Genomic DNA, 21,657 nt, shown 5'->3' with positions numbered 1-21,657 from the left:
CCACCCAAAGAGAAACGAAATAAAGTGTGTAGAGGAACAAGCAATATGGAAACATATAGAGGGGAAACAATTGTTCGTGAATTGGCAACAAGGAGAGCTTCTGAAGGGAGAAGGCATTTGAGCCAGGTTATAAAGGGTGAATAGGAAGGAGTTCAGTAGGTTTAGAAGAAAGGGCATTTTGGAGGAGGTCACAGCATGGGCAAAGGCATAGAGCCTGGAAAATGCCTGGCATGTTTGGGAAAAGTGTTCTTGAGATAGAGGATATTTTAGAGCAGTGGTCCCTAACCTTTTTGACACCAGTGACCGGTTTCATGGAAGACAGTTTTTCCAAGGACCAGGATGAGGTGGATGGTTTCAGGATGATTCAGACACAGCTCATTCAAGCCCACCTTCTGCTGTGTGGCCCGGTTCCTAACAAACCCAGACTGGTACTGCCCCACAGCCTGGAGGTTGGAGACCCCTGTTTTAGAGGAATGAGCTGGGAATAAAGATGGAGAAGAAGTTTGATGGTTGGATCTTAAAGAGGAAGTTAAGTGTCATGCCAAGGAATTTGGGTTTTATTCTGCATGAAGTTAGCTGTTGAATTTCCCCCCCTAATTTTTAAAAAGATCATTTGTTTATTTTTAGAGAGGGGAAGGGAGGGAGAAAAGGAGAGAAATCAGAGGGAGAGAAATCATATCAGAGATATCAGTTGCCTCTCACAAGGCCCCCAGCTGGGGACTCCGCCTGCAACCCAGGCATGTGCCCTGACTGGGAATTGAACTGGCAACCTTTCATTTCACAGGCCAATGCTCAATCTACTGAGCCACACCAGCCAGGGCCGTTGAATGTGTTTGATGTAAGGAATAACATGGCCCAGTTGATTCACGTTACTTAGGTCTTGGTTTGTTTTTTAGGTATAAGGACTTAGATTTCAGGGTGGAGAAGGTGGTGGTCCTGGTTCTTAGAGTATAAAGTTTGTCAAGCATCTCATGTTTGGGAACTCGATTCCTCAGTTACATTTACTAAAGCAACTCCAAAAGCAAGAAGGCAGAAAGTGGTCAAGAGTATCCTTTTAGATTGAGTTTCCTCAGCCCTCTGAAGATGAAAGTTTTCTTAGGCATATATATTACGTATAGTCTTTTTTTAAAATTTATTTTATTTATTGATTTTAGAGAGAGAGAAAAACATTGATTTGTTGTTCCACTTATCTGTGTATGCATTGGTTGACTCCTGTATGTGCTTTGACTGGGGATGGAACCAGTAACCTTGGCTTATAGGGACGATGTTCTAACCGACTGAGCTACCCAACCAGGGCATGTACAATCCTCTTGCTAGTACAATTGTTTGCTACTGCTAATCCTTTGAGAACAAAATTTATCTCAGGGGTGGACTTCTGATTATACAGTGGAAACCAAAAAACATTTTTGAGCTTAATTGAAAAATTGTATATATTCATTGTAGGACATAGGAAAATACAGACAACTATAAATAAGAAAACTAAATCCACCCATAATCCTACTGTTCAGGGAAAATCACTTATTCCTATTTTAGTATTTCATTTTAATATCTTGTGTACCTTTGCATATTTCTGTTTAGCGTAATGCACATCATACATTAACTAGTACAGTTCTATATTCTGCTTTTTTCCCATTTCCCATTGTTATATAAATTTGCATATGTTTATAATGTTGCCAGAACTCTCTAAATATTTCTAATGCCTACATAATAGTATATCATATAGGATTTTATAGTGCTTTCATTTTTTTCTATTTTAAACAATAATACTTTTATACAAATTATATGTAACAAATAAGTCCCCTGTAAGTACCCTTTATCCTAACCCTACTCTGCATAGGTAACCATTATTGATTAATAGTATTATATTAATTATTAATTTCTAGTGAATCTTGGTGTAAATGTTATTATACATATACTTTTGTCAGTATTTTTTGGTTTTATATAAGTCTGCAAGTGGATTACTGGGTCAAACAATGTGAAGTAATTTTTTTTCCTGATCATATATCATGGGACAGTTTAGAAAACATGAATAAGGTTTTAAGGGAGAAAGTAAAAATGACCATAATTCTACAACTCAGAAATAAATGTTGTTTGGTATATTTCCTTACAAATATACATGTACATTTACACTTACATGTATGCACGTGTGTGTACCATACACACATTGGTAAATATAACTAAAATTTTTTTAGATTTTGTTTGTTTATTTTTAGAGAGAGGGAAAAGGAGGGAGAAAAGGAGAGAAACATTGATCGGTTGCCTCTTACATGTGCCCTGACTGGGAATCGAACCGGTGACATTTCGATTTGCAGGCCAGCACTCAGTCCATTGAACCACAGCAGCCGGGGTGGTATATGTACTTTAAAAAAATGAATTGGCTTCATACCATATGAAACTTTATATCCTGCTTTTTAAATTCACCATTTCTTGAGTATTTCTCCATGTCATTAAAATTATTTTAAAAAAGATCCTTACCCAAGGATATGTTCACTGATTTTAGAAAGAGAGGAAAGGGGGAGAGGGAGAAAGAGAAACACATACATCAGTGTAAGAGAGAAACATTTATTGGTTGCCTCCTGTCCACACCCCAACCAGGGATTGAACCCACAACCTATGTATGTGACCTGACCAGGCATTGAACCTGCAGCCTCTTGGTATATGGGACCATGCTCCAACCAGCTGAGTCACCTGGCCAGAGCACTAGTTAAAATATTTTTAATGACTGCATAAGGCTTCATCATATGGATATATCATCATTCATTTGAGCTATTGTTAGACATTGAGTTTTTCTGTAGTTCTTCATAACTGTAAATAATTCTATTTATATGTATATCTCTGTTTACATTTTAGATTATTTTCTAAACTTTGTTGCTGTGAATGAAATTATTTGTTCAAAGAACATGAACTTTGGTTTTTAGTAATCCCACTTTTAAAAATTTTGGTAAAATATATGTAACAAAACTTAACATTTTAACTATTTTTAAGGGTTGAATTTACAATTTAATTTAAATCCACAATTAAGTGTACAATTCAGCAGCATTAACTATATTCACAGTTTCATGTAATCATCACCACTACCCACTTCCAGGACATTTTCATCATCCGAAATGGAAACTCTGTACCCATTAAACAGTAACTCATTCCTCTCTCCCTCAGCCCCTGGTACCCTCTATTCTCCTTCATGTGTCTATGGATTTAGCTTGTCCACCTCATAAGTGGAATCATACAATTATTGTCCTTTTGTGTCTGTCTTATTTCACTTTGAGTGTTTGAATATGAATATTTTTTTAGGCTTTTGATGTGTATTGCCAAATTTCTTTCCAGAGAACCACTTACAAGAATGCCTGCTTAGTCGCATGAGAAAATACACTGTTCTTTCTTTGGTTATTAATTTCTCATTCAAAATACTAGAGTAAGTTAAGTTTCCTGGAGAATGTGATAGCTTTGACATTACTTACATAAAATCAGAATTTAGGAGAGGATGGAAGGAGAAAGTGGTGAGGGTAGGAGTGTGTCTACTGGTATGAAGCCCTATTTACTAAAATGATCTTTGGAAATGAAAGGAAAAGGAGATGTTACCCTCAATTCCCCATTTGTAAAATGGGGGTGATGGCACCTACCCCCTCTGCCCCAGAGAAACTTAATGGCCCTAAATTCCTATTATAATTTACTTATTTTTATGGCAAAGATCCTCAGAAGGGTAGGATCTAGAGGAAAACATTGGCTTTCCTTTTCCACAAAGGTCAGGGCCCTGTCTTTTAGCAGTTCGTTAGACATGCTGGAAATGTCCTGCTACTTCATAGTGAGTCTTCTTTGTCCAAGAGAAAGGGCAGCAGGACACCTGTTTGTGTGTGTGCATGTGTGTGGGGGATTGTTTGGCAGCAGGCGTGGTGAGGCTTGCTTTAATTTCATATTATTGTAATGTGTGAGTGTGAGCTACATTGCTCATCAGTGTTACTGGAGGACATTAGGAACCATGAGTTTCTCATTAGTTGGAATTAAAGATACAAGGAAGGTGAATAGCTCATGGGAAACCCTGTAGAGTAGTGTCCCAACCCAGAAGTAGGGGGATGTCTTTTAACATCCTTTGAATATTTGGGGCTTTTTTCTTCAATATTACATATTAGACCTATACTATACAAATTTATTTAAAAATCAGCCAGACTGTCTGACATAGACACATTCTTGTCAATTAGACAACAATCAGTCTCCCTTGAGAAACTTTTCTTTAGGTGTTAAATGTTAGTTACTGTTTTATTTCGACTCAGATAGTAAATATTTTAGGATTTGCAGGCCATATAGTCACAGCTACTCACATCTGCCATTGGTGAACAAAAGTGGCCATAGACAACACATAAATGAACGTATGTGGCTCTGTTCCAGTAAAACTGGATTCTCAAAATAGGGGAAGGCTGGCCCAAAAGCTATAGTTTGTTGGCCCCTGGGTAGTGGGAAATACGTTAGATAGTCAGAAGGCCTACCTTTCGTGGGAAGTAGTTCAAAAACTCAGCTTTGGTATCTGCTGTGTACTAGCTGTCATCTTACCATCTCTGAGTCCTCATGTTTAAAATCAAAATGGTAATACTTTTCATAAAAATAAGAATGACCAATTACACATATAAATAGATATTTAATTTTTCTGGAAATCAGGAAAATGTAAATTAAAACAATATATTGTTTTCTATCCTTTATATTGATAAAAATAGCATCTATTGTTGGAAGGGTGTAGAAACAGTCATTTTTATGCTCTGTTGGACTAAAATTGGTACACCCTTTGGTAATTAGGGAGTACCTGTCAACACTTAACATGCACAGACTTCATAAATTCCAATTATTGGTATGTATCCTAGAGAGATATTAGCTTGCATGTTAAAGGAGATGTGTACCAGTATCACTGATAACAGCATTCTCTGTCATGACAAAACACTATGACCAACCTAAATGTTCAGACAAAGCAAAATGGGATAACAAAGTTGTGGGGCAGTCTTACTATGGCATTTTTCTTGAGCTCTTAAAAGGATAAGGAGTCTAATACATACTAATATGAAACATGTCAAAGAAATTTTTAAGTGAAAAAGGCAAGTTGCAGAACAAATTATACAGTAAGATATGTAGGTCAAACACACATACGCTCTATCTACATACATACACGTGTATATATGATACATGTGTGTATACATGCCTAGGAAAAGTCTGAAAAGTTACACATCAAATTTATAATAGTGGTTACTTCCAAGTAGGGGAGTGCTTTTGGCAAATGTTGGTTAAGGTTTGATGAATAGGGAGTGTTGCGTTTTACTCTATATACTTCTGTATTATATTATTTCATAGCAATAATGTGTTCTTTCTCCTTCCTACTTATATGGATACTTGGTGGGCCTATCCCCACTTGCCAGGGTCAGGAGTGTGACAAAGTAGGATTAATTCTGCAAGCCAGCTCTACCCACATCAGTTGAATTGGAGCAGCTGCTATGACCAGAACGAGGAGCACAACGTGTCTCGGGGTGGGTGGGTGAGCCATATGTGCCGATGGCTGGGAGACGCAGCCAAGACCAGCCAATTCTAATTTACGAACAGTTACTATCACATGTCATATCTTAACATTCTCCAAATTGCTTTGCCATCCATTATCGCACTGGGCCCTGAGGAGAACTCTATGAGCAAGTGAGGCAGGGATGATGATAGGAAAGGAGGCAATCAAGACATTGGACGAAAAGGAAAGTAGGTATGTAGAAATAGTTTTTTTTTTTTTTCTTTAAAGAAACATGTACAAGGACATTCATTGCAGCATTGTTTGAAATAGTAACATTGAAAATAATCATGTCTCCCTGGCTGGTGTGGCTCAGTGGACTGAGTGCTGGCCTGTGAACCAAAAGGTTGCTGGGTTCAAATCCCAGTCAGGGCACATGCCTAGGTTGCAGGTCAGGTCTCCAGTTGGGGGCTTGTGAGAAGCAACTGATCAATGTATCTCTCACACATCAATGTTTCTCTCCCATTCTCTTCCTTCCCTTCCCCTCTCTTTAAGAATAAATAAAATACATTAAAAAAAAATCATGTCCATCAATAGGAAAATATGTGAACACATTATGGTATATTCTTTATATGGACTTTCGTTATTTAGTTTGTTTATTTTTTCATATGTAATGAATAAAAGGGAAGTTTACTTTAAAATTGTTTATAAAGTACTAAATAGACATATAGTAGTAGTAGTAATTTCTAACCTTTACATTTTTATTAGTACCCTTCAGACCACCTTTGGTGTGTCTATGAGGCAATTTACCATGAACAAAAAAATTATTGCGGGCCAACAATCTGCCTAATAACAATATTCATTAACAAGGGACAGTGAGAAAGGTGACTATACATCCCAGCGTACTTGTGACTGTCATGGCCTCATAATAAATGACATGATTACTTTAGTAATATGATTTTTATTTTTGTTTTTACTTTTGAACGATAGTATGTTTGGATCCATCCTGATTTCTCTTGGACAGGTCTAATTTCAGTGAATCTTGTGGGTCTATGATAATTTGAATGGTTGCTTCAAGTAAGAAATTTGTTGCTATAGATTCTTTACTGTTTTAGAAAATACTGTGTTGTTTTTAAGCATTTGTTAATTGGCTAAATTGACTATTCTACTTAAGAAGTAAAGTAAAATTCATTAGAATATAGCAAGGATCAGTGGAGTAGATGTAAATTAATCAACAGTAGAGTAGATGACACTGAGAATCAAATCAGCGATTTGGAATAGAAGGAAGCCAAAACATCCAATCAGAATGATAGAAAGAAAAAGGAATTTAAAAAAATGAAGATAGTGTAAGGCAGGGCTCCTCAGCCCCTAGGCCGTGAACTGGTACTGGTCCATGGTCTGTTAGGAACCCGGCTGTGAGCAAAGCTCGCCTGAGCTCTGCCTCCTGCCCCTCCCCCTCCTGAACTCCACCTCCTACATCCCCCTCCCCCCATGGAAAAACTGGTACCTGGTGCCAAAAAGGTTAGGTACAGCTGGTGTAAGGAAACTCTGGGACAATTTCAAGTATATAAACATTCCCATCTAGGGGTGTGAGAAGAAGAAAGGGAGCAAGAAATTGAAAACCTATTTGAAAAAATGATGACAGAAAAGTTTCCTTCTGCAGAACTTTTAAATAGACAAAAAAGTCTAGAATGCAGAGTCCCAAACAAGATGATCCCAAAGAGGCTTACACCAGGACACATCATAATTAAAATGCAAAAGGTTAAAGACAAAGAATCTTAAAGGTAGCAAGAGAAAAGCAGTTAGTTACCTACAAGGGAGCTCCCATGAGACTGTCAGCTGATTTCTCAACAAAAACTTTGTAGTCCAGGAGGGATTGGCAAGAAATATTCAAAGTGGTGAAAAGCAAGGACCTACAACCAAGATTACTGTACCCAGCAAAGCTATCAGAACTGAAGGACAAATCAAGAGCTTCCCAGACAAGAAAAAGCTAAAGGAGTTCATCACCACCAAACGCGTATTACATGAAATGTTAAAGGGTCTTTAAGCAGAAAGAAAAAAAAGATAAAAAATATGAACAATAAAATAGAATAAATACATATCTATCAACAATTGAACCTGAAAATCAAAACAACCAAGCAGAACAGAAACAGACTCAGATACAGAGAACATTTGGACAGTTGCCAGATGGGAGGGCAGTTGGAGGATGGGTAAAAAAGGCGTGGGGATTTAGAAGTACAGATAGATAGTTACAGAATAGCCACGGGGTCGTAAAGTGCAGCATAGGAAATATAGTCAATAATATTCTAATAACTATGATGTCAGAGGTGTGAGATTTGAGAGCTATGAGGTATGGGGATGATCACTTAATATGTTATATAATGTCTAATCACTGAGGTACACACCGCAGCTAATATTGTCAACTGTATTGAAAAATAAAAATTTATTTAAAAATAAATAAAAATATGAGTTAGAATTTTATTTATTGATATATATGGGAATGTTTATGAAAAATTATTGAGAAAAACAAGGTGCAGAGCAATGTTAAAGTATAAACTTAGTTTTTTCCATGTAGAAGACAATAAAAACTCTCAAGTGTAAAAATATATTTGTGCTTATGTTTTTTGGGGCATGGGAAAATTTGTTAATATTTCTAATCTTGTGGAAGGACTTAAATAAAGTTACCATGTAAATCTCTTGGGCTTAGGAGAGGCATCAGGTTAGTGCAAAGAGAACCAGGAGTTGGAAAACTAGGTAGTTCTCAACTTCCTGATGTGTGAGCTTTAATTTAATAAGTTAAGGTCATTTAACAACTGTTAAACTAGGGCCTCAGGGACAACTGAAATGAAGAGCTTTAACAGTGATCTCTAAGGGCTGTTTTAGCCCTACCACTCTATGTGTGTTTGATCTACAGTTGAGATTTGAACATTGTACAGTGGTACCTTGGTACTTGTTAATTTGTTCCGGAACTCATGACGAGTGCCGAAACCAACGAGTACTGAACAATGAAGCGTTTTCTCTGGCGGGGAGGCATTATGAGTCTTACAAATTCTAGCTAGTGCGATGAGTCCCGAGCAAGTGCCAAGTGCTGAAAGGGTTTTTTTTTGTTTGTTTGTTTGTTTGTTTGTTTTTGTCAAAATGTGACAAGTACAGGGTTTGACGAGTTCTGAAGCAGAGGAGTACTGAGATATGACTATTTCATTTATTTGAAAAATACTTTAAAAAAACATTTTAACACTGAAAGCAGGATGCATTTTATAATCGGGCATCTTTCAATTATCATTGCCATTTTTCTCACATTTTTATTATCTCCGATTTAGATATCTTTTTTTAATTTAAATATATTTATTGATTATGCTATTACAATTGTCCCATTCCCCCCCCACTCCACTCCATCCTGCCCACCCCCTCCCTCCCACATTCCCCCCCCTATAGTTCATGTCCATGGGTCATACTCATAAGTTCTTTGGCTTCTACATTTCCTACACTATTTTTACCCTCCCCCTGTCTATTTTCCACCTATCATCTATGCTACTTATTCTCTGTACCTTTACCCCCCTCTCCCCCTTCCACTCCCTTATTGACAACCCTCATGTTCTAGTTGTTTGCCTAGTTTGCTCTCGTTTTTGTTTTATGTGTGGTTGTTAATAAGTGTGAGTTTGCTGTCATTTTTACTGTTCCTATTTTTGATCTTCTTTTTCTTAGGTAACTCCCTTTAACATTTCATATAATAAGGGCTTGGTGATGATGAGCTTCTTTAACTTGACCTTATCTGAGAAGCACTTTATCTTCCCTTCCATTCTAAATGATAGCTTTGCTGGATACAGTAATCTTGGATGTAGGTCCTTGCGTTTAATCTTGGGTAATGTAATTATGATGTGCCTTGTTGTGTTCCTCCTTGGGTCCAGCTTCTTTGGGACTCTCTGAGCTTCCTGGACTTCCCGGAAGTCTATTTCCTTTGCCAGATCGGGGAAGTTCTCCATTATTTGTTCAAATAAGTTTTCAATTTTTTGTTCTTCCTCTTCTCCTTCTGGCACCCCTGTAATTCGGATGTTGGAACGTTTCAAGGTGTCCTGGAGGTTCCTAAGCCTCTCCTCATTTTTCTGAGTTCTTGTTTCTTCATTCTTTTCTGGTTGGATGTTTGTTTCTTCCTTCTGGTCCATACCATTGATTTGAGTCCCAGTTTCCTTCTCATCACTATTGGTTCCCTGTACATTTTCCTTTGTTTCTCTTAGCATAGGCTTCATTTTTTCATCTGTTTTTCGAACAGATTCAACCAAGTCTGTGAGCATATTGATAACCAGTACTTTGAACTGTGCATCTGATAGGTTGGCTATCTCTTCGTCGCTTAGTTGTATTTTTTCTGGAGCTTTGAAGTGTTCCGTCATTTGGGCCATTTTTTGTTGTTGTTCGTCTGTCTTGGCGCGTCTGTTACTTTAAGGGGTGGAGCCTTAGGTGTTCACCGGGGCGGGGTAATGCTGGTCGCTGCGCTGTGACGCTGTACGAGGGGGAGGGGCTGAGTGGGAGCAATGGCGCCCGCCTCACTGTCCTCCGGATTTCAATCTTTCACTCCGATACCCACAATCAAACCGGGCCACTCTGGTGCTGGTTCCCGAGTAAGTGGGCCTGTGCACACTCTAGGCCCCTGTGGGTCTCTCCAACAACCTCTCCTGTGAGGCTGGGAGTCTCTCCTGCTGCCGCCCCAACCCCCAGGGGCGCTTTCAATCAGAGGTTTGAGGCTTTATTTCCTGGAGCTGGAGCCCTGGGTTGCGCGCTCTGCTTCACTGCCCGCCGTTCGTCAGGTTTATCTGTGGGCGAATGTGGTGCTGCAGGGTGCTACCCGCCACTCTGCCTGCCCCACTCTCCGCCACTCTGAGTCCGGCCCTCTGGGTTTATCTGTGCAAATGTGGGGCCGCAGGGTCTGCCAGTGCTTGGACTGCCTGCGCCATTTGTCCCACACTCCGCCAGTCTCAGTCCCGCCACAGCCACGCGAGTCCTCTCCACCCTGGTGCTGGTCTCCGCCCCTCCTACCAGTTTGGATGTGTTTATTTTCTATTTCCTTGGTGTCGGTCCCCCTTGCTGTTCGATTCTCTGTCAGTTCTGGTTGTGCGAGGAGGCGCAGTGTGTCTACCTACGCCGCCATCTTGGTTCTCCCCCCCCCCCCCATTTAGATATCTTATTGATGATATAGGATAGTTCCACTTTTCAGTCCCTCCCCCCCCCCATTAATAAGTTTGGCTCCTTCCTGGGCTTCCCTTGCTCATAAATCCATCAGATTCACTCACATCAGGAAGACATTCTGGATAGGAGAAGTGAGTACACAAGGATTTTGTGCATCCTTACTTAATTGGTAGGTGTCTTACTGCAACTGCTGCTTGAGAAGTTAGGTAAATACAGATGTAACCTTGAGGTATCCAATTTAGTGGTTCTGGATTTTGATTAGTCTATCTTAATTTTGCCTGGTGTTTGCTTTTTAAAGCATAACATACATACAGAAAAGTGCATAAATTGATATATAGCTCATGACTTTCCACAGAGTAAACACACCTGTGTAACTAGTACTGTATCAAGAAATAGAATCCCAATAGGGGCTTTCTAGTCATTATCCCCTTGCTGTTTCTTTTTAAATGCAGTGGAAGTATACGTGGTGACTCCATGGGGTCGTAAGTGGGTGGCTCACGTTGGGTGAGTCTGCTGGAAAGAGCTCCAGCTTTGGAGCCAGATTGGAGTTGCATCACAGTCCTGTTGGCTTTTCATTTGTGTGACCTTAAAGCAGGGGTGCCACACTCATTTTCATCAGGGGCCACATCACCCTCGAGGTTGCCTTCAAAGGGCCGAATGTAATTTTAGGACTGTGTAAATATAACTACACCTTAACAGTTAAGCGAGAGCTCGACGCTGCCACTGGGTAGAAACTAGGTGCCAGGCCGGATGAAACAAGGTGGAGGGGGCCCACAGGCCTTGTGTTTGCCACCTGTGCCTTAAAGCACGGTACTTTTCAGAACTTCATTCCTCTTTGATAAAATGAAAACAATATCTGCCTGCAGAGTTGTGAGCATCATGTGAAATACTTTGTAGATGGGAAGCATTGTCAGTGGTAAAAAGCTATCCACAAATGCTTGTCTTTTTTTTGTGAGAGAGGTAGAATCCCAAGCATGAGGTGATGTGAACTTGAAGTAAGGTTAGAAAATTAAGTTTGATCCCAAAACCCATTCTCTTAACCCACATGTATTGACTCCTTTTTTTTCCTGTTAACATTGATGTGTCATTGGCTTTCCATCAAATTTTCCCCAAAGGGAAATAATATAAAGGACCTAAAAGGAATTCCCAGGTGTCTGCTATTTCTCTTGATTTTCTCCTCTCTTGAGAGCTTGTTTGGGGCTCTCAAGAGAGGAGGGGAGCACAGCTACTTGTATACCCTTGACTGAAGACCAGCCTATCCACTAGTTGGAGAGGTCATCCGGTCCGGCCGAGCACGCAGCTTCGGGAGGGACGCACATGGATCAGTGAGGGAGGAAGGGGACACCCGCCTTGCTAGCCAGATCAGCCGAATCAACCCTGGCGATCAGTGGGGTGACAGGTGTTGCAGCCAGATTGCCCTCACATCCTGATTTCTTCCCCTCTTAATGCTGGGTGTGCCCTGGAGCTGTGCAAGGCAGAGGCTTCGGCAGATTGACAAAATGTCAATAGCAGATGACTACACCATCTCTTTATAGGCCTAATAAACAAGCATGACCCTACCATAGACCCTCTTCTGATTGCAGTCACGCTGTTCCAAATGTGACCCAAACTTATATCTCCAGTTCCAAGTCATTTTTCATCAATTACTGGATTTTTCTAACTGTATATCCAGTAAGATGCCTCATGTTTAAAGCCAAATTCTCAAACTGCCTGCCACATAGCATGATGGTTTAGATTATGGACTTTGGAGTGAGAAAGACCTAGATTTCAATCTTAATTCTGTTATTTATTAAAATCATGATTTTGGACAGGTCAACATCTTTAAACTTCTATAAAAGGTAGTATTAGGCCTGACTGGTGTAGCTCAATGGATTGAGTGTGGGCTTGCAAACCAAAGGGTCGCCAGTTCGATTCCCAGTCGGGGCACATGCCTGGGTTGCAGGCCAGGTCCCCAGTGGTGGGCATGCAAGAGGCAACCACACATTGATGTTTGTTTCTCTCCCTCTCTTTCTCCTTGTCTTCCCCTCTCTCTAAAAATAAATAAATAAAATCTTTAAAAAAGGTATTAATAGTTCTTGCTTGATAGGGTTGTTACTTGTACTCAAGGAATGAGGTTATTATTACTTTTGCACAAAGTTCATCTACCTGTTCACTCAAGCTAGGAAATTTAGAAGTACTTCTAGGATTTCCCTTTTCTCATTTTTCTCTTATAATTGATTATCAGGGCCTGTCACAACTAAGTCTCAAAGCCATTGCTTCCTCTTTTTTATCACTGCCTTACTTGAGACATAGATCACATCTTGCTTGGAACAAACAATGGTTTTGTACTGCATTCTGCAAAGCTTCGTAGAACTACAGAACTGACCAGGCAGAAGCAGGGGACAGAGCTCCAAACATCCTTTACTTCAGACCATTTACTTTTATCTGTATCCTGGGTTCTATATAGAGATTGTATCTGAAGAGGGTTCATTAAAAAAAATTTTTTTTTACTTGTTGATTTTTAGAGAGAGAAAAATCAATTTGTTGTTCCACTTATTTATGCATTCATTGGTTGCTTCTTGTATGTGCCCTGACTGGGGATTGAACCTGCAATCTTGGTGTATGGGGCTGGCACTCTAACCAACTGAGCTACCTGGCCAGGGCAAAGAGGGTTCACTTTTAAAATATAACTTGTAACCTTTCATTTATTCAAAAATATTTATCAAATACCTCCTACGTGCCAAGCATTGTCCTGAATTCTGAGAGCTCAGTGTTGGCCCTGGCTGGGTAGCTAGCTCTGTTGGTTAGAGTGTCGTCCCCGTGTGCCAAGGCTGTGGGTTCGATATTTGGTTAGGGCACATACAAAAAGCAACCAGGGAATGCATAAATAAATGGAACAACATATCGATGTCTCTCTTTCTCCCCCTCTTCCCCTTCTCTTCTTTCCGTTCTCTCTCTAAAATTAATTTAAAAAAATAAATAAAGGATTCCTTGGTGAGTTCTCAATCCATGATTTCATGGAACATATGGTAGTAGGAAAACAATTAAGAGATGCAAAAAAGTGTAATTAGAAACAAGAGTGCTATGAAGGAAAGGAATAGGGTGCTATGCATAGTAGGAACCTGCCCTAATGTAGGTGGTAGGAGAGTGTACATGTACATGAGGAGGTAGCATTTGAGCTGAGATATGAAGGATAAATTAGAATTGATTAGGTGAAGATGTAGTACAAGAAAGCTTCTCGTAGACGGAAGAGCATGGAAAACTCTAGGCCATACGTGGATACAACTTTCTACTAATGTACTTTTAACTTATAATAGCCGCTAGCATTTATCTCTGTACCAGGTATTATGCTTACATTTTATAAACACCTAATTTTGTTAATTCCTTATAATGACTCTCTGAGAAAGTGCTATTATTATTCCCATTTTACAAATGGGGAAACTGGGAACACAGAGGTTAAGTAATTCGCCCAAGGTTACACAGCTAGTAAGCTAAAGAAACAGGGTTTTAATTAGGCAGTCCAACTCCAGACCCCATGTTCTTCACCATTATGCTATATTGTGTTCCTCTTGTTTCTTACATTCCAGCCTGAACTTCATACAGACTGGAACACACGAGCTGGTCTGATCTGTTACTCCCCTGTACTCCCTCCCTTCAGAAACCTTGTTTCCCATCACCTACAGGATGAGTCTGAATTCCTTAGCGTGATGTAAGTGCCTCAGAATTTAGTACTACTTGTCCTCATCGTCTGCTACACCTTCCTAAAACTGCATGCCAGAGCTCAAGTGTAATTAGCTCTGTCTTCGATACGCTGTTCTCCCTGCCAAGAATACTCTTTTTTTACTTCTTTTTTGGTGAAACCCCATTTACCTTCCTCAAGCTTAAGTACTCAGCTTAAATGTTCCTTCCTTGGTAAAGCTTTCCTCTTCATCCTATCCTGAGTTAATCAGTCCTTCACAGCTCCTCAAAAGCAGAAACTTCTGTGTTCCCTTTCTGAAGACTTTTGACCAAAGCAAGAATCCTAGAAGTTTTCCACTCTCCACCTTTCCCATACACCCACATCCTAAGAGCTGTGAGTCTACCTCCACAATGCCTTTCAAATGTACCTTTCTTCTTAGTTCCTGCTGTCCCTGCCCTGAAAGCAGCAGTTTTATCTCTGCCACTGTAATTGCTACCTAGCTCTGTGTTCTGCCTCTGGACCCAGTGTTGTGCCAACTCGTCTTTTCAAAAAGCACGCACAAGTATGCCATTCTCCTGCTTAGGGAACTTTAGTGCCTCCCATTGCTCTTAAGTCGCTACTGGTTTCCATTAGACTTTTCAATGTTCTCTCACCTTCCTTTCAGCGCTACCCAAGTTTGTGTTCTTTGGCCTCATACTGAGGTGACTGATAGGTATGTTTATTCTCCACAGGAGAATAAGACTGTCTAATTCATCTTTTGAGTCCCCAACACACTATCTGTAGGTGTTTATTTCATGTTTATAGTTGAATGTCCCTGATTAAATTTTATTAATTTCAAATACAGAGTAGCTTACATATTTTGGAGAATTTGTATTGCAAATAGATATTTAAAAATAAGTAAATAAATAAAGGTTTGGTCCTAATGGGGGAGATTGTAGTTTTTAGGAAAATTGCTCGTGAGGAATTTTGTACTTCTCGGTGATGCCAGATACATGGGATGTTATTTTATCTAGTGCTGCTCAAGTTACTTGGCATCTTTAAAAACAGAGAAAACAACACTTGTCCTCATTTCGTGAGCTGAGACAGAAACAATTTGCCTGAGGAATGCATAAGTGCTTTGTACACAAAGGACTATACTGATAAGAAAGGTATAGGATATGGCTGAGGTGTGCTGGAGAGAGCACTGGATTTAGAAGGCTTGAGTTCTGGCTCTGCAGCCTTGGCGGTTGACCTTGAGGCAGGTATTTTCTTCTTTCTGTGACTTGGGTTCCTAGTCCATAAAATTAGAATAGACATGGTTGCCTTTTAGGGTTCTTTGTTGGGGTGAGGGGGGCAATTAATTGAGGCATGAGACATAGCCTTCCTTGAATTCTTAAAGTCTGTTCAAATATTAAGGTTTTTGTCTTGTTTTGTTTTATCATGGGTATGTTAGACACCATTCCACTTTATTTGACTTATTAGTAAAATATTGACAAGTTTGCTTCTTGAGTCAATCTAGCATCCTATTTAGAAACCTAACCCCTATTAATATTTGTGTTTGTTCATTTCCATCACTGGTTAAAGGCATCCTGGTGTGGTAGAAGAAGTGAATTTGGAACCAGAAAGACATGGGCCTCAGTGATGTGTAGGAGGTGGAGACATAGAAGATAAAGTAAGGGGAGGAGAGAAAGGAGGGGGAGAAGAGAGATGTCATCTGAGGTTTGTACTTAAAGTCTACTTGAAACAAACCAGATCTGGGGCAGAGTCCCTGTCCTCTATTCTTATGTTCTGAAATCACAAGTTGTCTCAAATCGGTAGACCTTACTCAGGCCTACAAATAAATTGTAAAATTTTCGTATCAGGCAGGAGAGAGCAGATCTTCAGTGAAGTTGTCATATGTATTCCAGCATTGATGCAGGGTGGGATCACATGATCATTAAGGCCTCTTTCAAACTTTGAGATTCAGTGATTTATTGACGAGGCACAGAAAGCTGCTTTTCTTTAGGCTTTGTAGATCAGTGTAAGTATAAATTGCACTTTGTCTTTGGCTTTTGTTTATGAAACCTTGCAAATGCCCTGGGTATAGTACCAATCACCTTTCACTGCACCCCATGCACACTGGTGCTACCAGTGTCCAAGGACCTCCTCCTTTCATTGGGGGTAATGGAGCACTCACACGTGCCTTGCTTTGAGGAAGAGACCCAGCAGAGCCTGTTTCTAGGGGATGCTGGTTTTTTGTAAAGGAAGCCCTAACTGGTGCGGTTTTGACAGGATTCTGAGGGAATTTGTTTTATTGCGAGATTTTTGGTTTTGTTGGTGTGAATGGTGCCCTGGAGAAAGAATCATGAGAATTTGGGGAGGTGGAAAGAATCATGGGGAATTTTGGGAGGTACTTTAGATATTATCTAGCCCAATACCCTTGTTTTATTGGACCCAAGCTAGGGCAGGTGACTTGCCTAAAGCCACAAGTAAGGGGTGGGGGGTCCAGATCTTCCAAGGGCTTTCAACACTCAATCTAGTGGGTTCTCTACCACTAGCAAGGCTCTCTAAGAGCTGCAAATCTTTGCATTAAATTCTTACCCCTTCAGTTTCTTTCACTTTTGTCATCATCAGTTTTCTGTTTGTGAGCAAACGCTGTGCTAGATATGTTGCTTGTGGGGACAGAGTCATTTATTCCTCTGTGACAATGAAACAGGGTGAACTGGTTCTTAGGTGTTTTGTAGAAAGACCTTCTTGAGGGAGAACTGAATAGGGCTTCTTGGCTGTTATAATGAATCCTCTCTGGGCTTTTATTTGCCCTCTGCTTTTCTCCCCAGGAAGTTGCAGGCTCACCAACACGGCCTCATTATTCAGTCACTACCCTCTTGAGAGAGAGAACGTGGCCTGATAAATAAGCTTCAGGTCAGGGTTCTGAGACAGCAGTCCTTCCCTCCAGCCGTAGGTGTTTCCTCCAGCCTTCTTTCTCCAGAGCTTCTCACCTTTGAGACATGTTCTTCAACATCCCTGCTGAGTAGAGAACTGCTTGTCCACGCTTGCTGCTTCAGAGGCATTTTGGTCCTTAAATGTTTGTAAAGTGCTTGAGTTTTCAGAAAAAATCTTAGTGGTTACCTTTGAAATTAGAACTGTTTGGTCGTTTTGGTTAAAAAGTTGATTTTTATGAGGAGGTAGAGGTACAAGTCTTCTTTGAGCCACCAAGATTGTACTAGTTTTTTTTATTCATTCATTCAGTGATTTTTTTTTTTTTAGGAGCAGTCGAGACTAATGTAGAGACCAGATAGACAACTCACTACTTATGTGACTCAGTCTCTTTTAATTCCTGAGCCTCAGATGTCCTCATCTTTAAAGCAGAAATGAAACCTACCTTTGAGATCGTCTTCAGGATTAGACGGCAGGACCAGGTGAGAAGACAGACCCAATGGGGCTCAGATTTTGTCTTCAACTCTTACTAGCTGTGTGACCTTAGGCAAGTTATTTAATCTTTCTATTTCTTTTCTGTGAAATAGGGATAATCAGAATATTTGGGTTATTGTGAGAGTTAAATAAAATGAAGCAGTGTTTAGTAACTGTTGTATACTAAATGCTCATTAAATGTTAGCTATTAATTACAACAGTAACAACCACAGTAATGATAGTCTTTAGGGATTTATTTACTTTTTAAAAGATTTTTATTTATTTTTAGTGAGAGGAAAAGAAAGGAGAAAGAAAGGGACAGAAACATTGATGTGTACTTGCGTGTTCCCAACTGGGGGCCTGGCCCCCAACCCAGGCATGTGCCCTCACTGGGAATCGAACTGGTGACCTTTTGGTTTGCAGGCCAGCTGTCAACCCACTGAGCCACACCAGCCAGGTTGAGAGTCTTTAGGTATTTATTATGCTAGGACATCAAATGGAAGAGGAAAGACATTAAGGCATTAGATAAGGCACTGGATCCAAAAGAGGGTTTTTTCCTGCCATCTTTCTGTGAGAGGTCCTGTAGGAACTGAGAGAGAGTTCTCATTGGGCCCTAGTACGGCTGGCTTCCTACAGCAAAAGCTTCCCTTCCAGCCTCATAGGCTGAGGCAGCAGGTTCAGAAGGACCTGAGAGGACAGTGAGAAGACCAGTCTGGCAGGCAGGTTTGGTAAGGCATGAATGACTCCAGAAGGTAAAACTGAGATGAAGTCATGGAGGGCCTTGAATGCCAAGCAAATTATTGTGATAGAACCACCCCATTCCTGGGCCATCTCAAGGGAATTGGTCTCTCAGTCTTTCATACATTTTTTTTAAAAGAAGCCATTGTTTCTTTCTTCCTCCCTCCTTTCCTTTCCTTTCCTTTCCTTTCCTTTCCTTTCCATTCCATTCCATTCTGTTCCGTTCTTTCCTTCCTCCTAACTGGGAGATATGTTTATTGATTTTTAGAGAGAGGAAGGGGGGGGGGGGGAGAGGGAGACATGGGTATGAGAGAGAAACATCAGTTAGTTGCCGTCTGTATGTGCCCTGATGGGAATCGAACCCACAGCCTTTTTGGTGTATGCGACGACCTGGCCAGAGCTCTCTGCCTTTTATTTAAACTTTTAAAAATAGTAATATACATTAAAAACTGTAACACTTATATTTTAAACAAGAGTAATAAACACCCATGCACCTATCACCCACTTCCGGAGATGTAATACTCCCAGATCCTTTGAAACACTCTGTACTCCACACTTATAGCCAATCCCCTTCAACTACTATCTGAACGCTATTTGGAATTTTTAGTCATTTGTCATTTTCCTTTTCTTCCTTCCTTGCTACCCTCTTTCCCTCTTTCTCTGGTCTCCCTCTCCATTGCCTTCCTCCCACCCACTTTCTTTGAAAAAAATGGTTTTACCATTCCTATCCCAGTCTTTCATGGACAATGAGCAGAGGCTGTGGGATCAGGCAGGAGCCATGTGGACTGCCTGCTGCCTGGCTAGGCTGGGAGGAGGGGGAGGAGGGGTGGGGAAGTTCTGCTGCTGCCTGCCACCGGAGGGGAGTGGTTGGCTGCACTGTGGTGGGGGAGGGAGAGGCTGGAGAAAGTGGCCAGGTTCCTTGAGCTGTCCTGAAGAGAAGGCCCAGAAGCTTGGCAGTTTTGGTGGAGAGGTTCCAGAGGAGAGTTCAGCCCCCCTGAGGCTCCACAGTGAGAATCTGTTACCTTGAGTTTAGAGCCAAAGGGGATGGGGGGGGGGTGCAGGGAGGTACCTCTTGTATTCTTTTGAGATAACAGTATCAATTCTTTCATGTGCCGGGGCGCTTTAGGGCTGACTCAATGCCAGAGGAAGCCAGGAAGATTTTAGCAGGCCTGCCTTCTTTTTTCATGTCATACAGTTTCTGGAATGTTGGTTATGCCAGTCATTAAATGATGTTTACCACTTTGCTTTTCTGTAAAAGCTTTGGTGGTTCTTTTTGCCTTTGCTTTGCTTTTGTCATACTTCTTTGAATACGAACTTCCCTTTCCACCTACAGCGACTGCAGGGGATGCTGTGGGAGTAAGCTACAGGGTCTGGGAGAAGAAACGAGGCCATACACGGTCTCTGCAGCAGTGGGCCTGTGGGCCTCCCCCCCCGCAGTACTCCCCACAGTACCCCCACCACTCACCAGTCCTTCTCTGTGGGCAGACGGTTGAATTTGGAAACCTGCCATCCAGATGTAGTTCAGTAGAACAGATTCAAGGAGGCCCAGTATGCTAGGTACTAAGGGGGGAGGGGCAGGGGGCCATGGATCATAGAGAGAGAGATGGAGCTGGTTATGCCTTTGCGGAATTTACACTCTAGATGTGAAGACAAGACTTCCGTGCACGTACAGTTAAGGCAGTACAAGTGCCAAATGCATAATGTACACATATCTTTTGGATTATCAGTGCGAAACACGTGGTGATTGAATATAAATTCAAATATAAAAGAAGTATATAGTGTAGAAAGTCCCACACAATCTAACCCTCCCTCAATATTGACACTGTTGTCTGTTAAGAAATATTTGAGAAGTTGAAATTTGAGCTGGACCTTAAGTAAAATCCAGAGAGGCAGACTAATTGAAGGAAAGTAAGCATCCTGAGGATTTAATCTCCTGCTCCACATGGGTCCAGTGTCCTGCTCCAGGGAGGAGCACCCCCGCTGGCTCCTCCACAAATAGTGAGCCACCTTCTGCTTGGACACCTTGGTGACAAGGTACCAAAATGGGAAATTAACCTTTGCTAAGCACCTCCTTGTGCCTGATGTACTAGCCCATGTTGGTCACCTTATAGATGCTATTGAATTTATCCTTCTCACAACCTTATAAAATAGGTATCTTTATCCTTGTTTTACAAATAGATCCTGAGGCTCAGAGGTTACTTGCCAGTGTCATATAGCAAATGGTGTAGAGTTCTGCCATTCACTAACTGTGTGCTCTTGGGCAGTTGTTTCATCTCTGTGGCTCAGTATCCTCATCTGTAAAGTCGAATGACGATAGTACCTATTCACTAAGGGTGTCCTTCAGATTAATGAGTTCACACACTATACCAGTAGAACAGTACCTAGCGCATAGTATGCACTCAGTAAGCATAAGCTGCTATTTATTATACCTGTTTTTCTGTTCTAACATAATCTGTATCATCTCCCCACTTAATTTAATTTAATCCTATATGTGGTCTTTTTGTCCTGGCCATCCCTCACTCCTTCCCCTCCTTCACACTTTCTCCCTCCACTTCCCACTTCCCACCGTTCCCTCTCTCCGCCCTCATCAGGGTGTCTCTCATTCCCCTGCTTTCCATTCCCTCTTGCCTCACTCTCCTTCATGTCCTCATTACCCGGCCTCTGTCTCTTGTGGCAGTGTTCTGACCCGCCTCCCCGCTGCTAGTCTCATTTATTTATATACACCAGAATAATTTCTTAAAGTACAGTTTTCATTGTACCACATCTCTGTGAAAAAAACAACAAAATAAACGTTCAAATCTGTACTTGATTTCTTGGCTTAAAGTTCAAGATTCTCCAACTCACGTTCAGATTTGTTTCCTTACTTCTTCCACACCTCCTCTCTGCTTTTCCTTCTTTTCCACTCCACTCTTCTCTCCATTTCCATCTGGGGAAATCCTACCTGTGTGTTTTAGGATCCAGATTAAAATATCACTGTTTTCTTAGTCCTTTCCTACTCTCACTTAGCTAGATTTTTTTTTGTGTGTAGGAGTTAAAATATACTGCCTTCAAATATAATTTTGAATCATAATTCTTATCTCCTGTGGAATTATCATCTATCTCTGTAGATGCTGGACTTAATTCATCTTTGTATTCTCCCTACAGTGTCTGATAGCAGTGCCTTGCACATAGTAGGTGCTTAATGCATGTTTGTGGTGCAAATGAAGGGAAGATGAGGGTGTGCTGTTGACTGGTGGGTTTC

The 21,657-nt window shown here is 40.8% G+C and overlaps 1 protein-coding gene across 5 annotated transcripts in view; it reads left to right on the top strand.

Annotated features, from left to right (window-relative positions):
* The window catches only part of NUMA1 (nuclear mitotic apparatus protein 1), a 76,080-nt gene that overhangs the window by 17,075 nt on the left and 37,348 nt on the right, over nt 1-21,657 (top strand). For 2 of the 5 annotated variants that reach the window (XM_024572811.3, XM_024572810.3), the window contains exon 2: nt 17,535-17,686. The exons of the other annotated variants lie outside the window; for them this stretch is intronic. The gene's annotated coding sequence lies outside the window, so the exon portion shown is untranslated. The remainder of the gene's footprint in view (nt 1-17,534; nt 17,687-21,657) is intronic. 5 annotated transcript variants of the gene reach the window in all.

This window comes from Desmodus rotundus, chromosome 5 (genome assembly GCF_022682495.2).
Source record: "Desmodus rotundus isolate HL8 chromosome 5, HLdesRot8A.1, whole genome shotgun sequence".
Lineage (NCBI taxonomy): Eukaryota > Metazoa > Chordata > Mammalia > Chiroptera > Phyllostomidae > Desmodus > Desmodus rotundus.
Note: the sequence above shows the minus strand (reverse complement) of the source record. Positions and strands in the feature narration are given on the sequence as shown.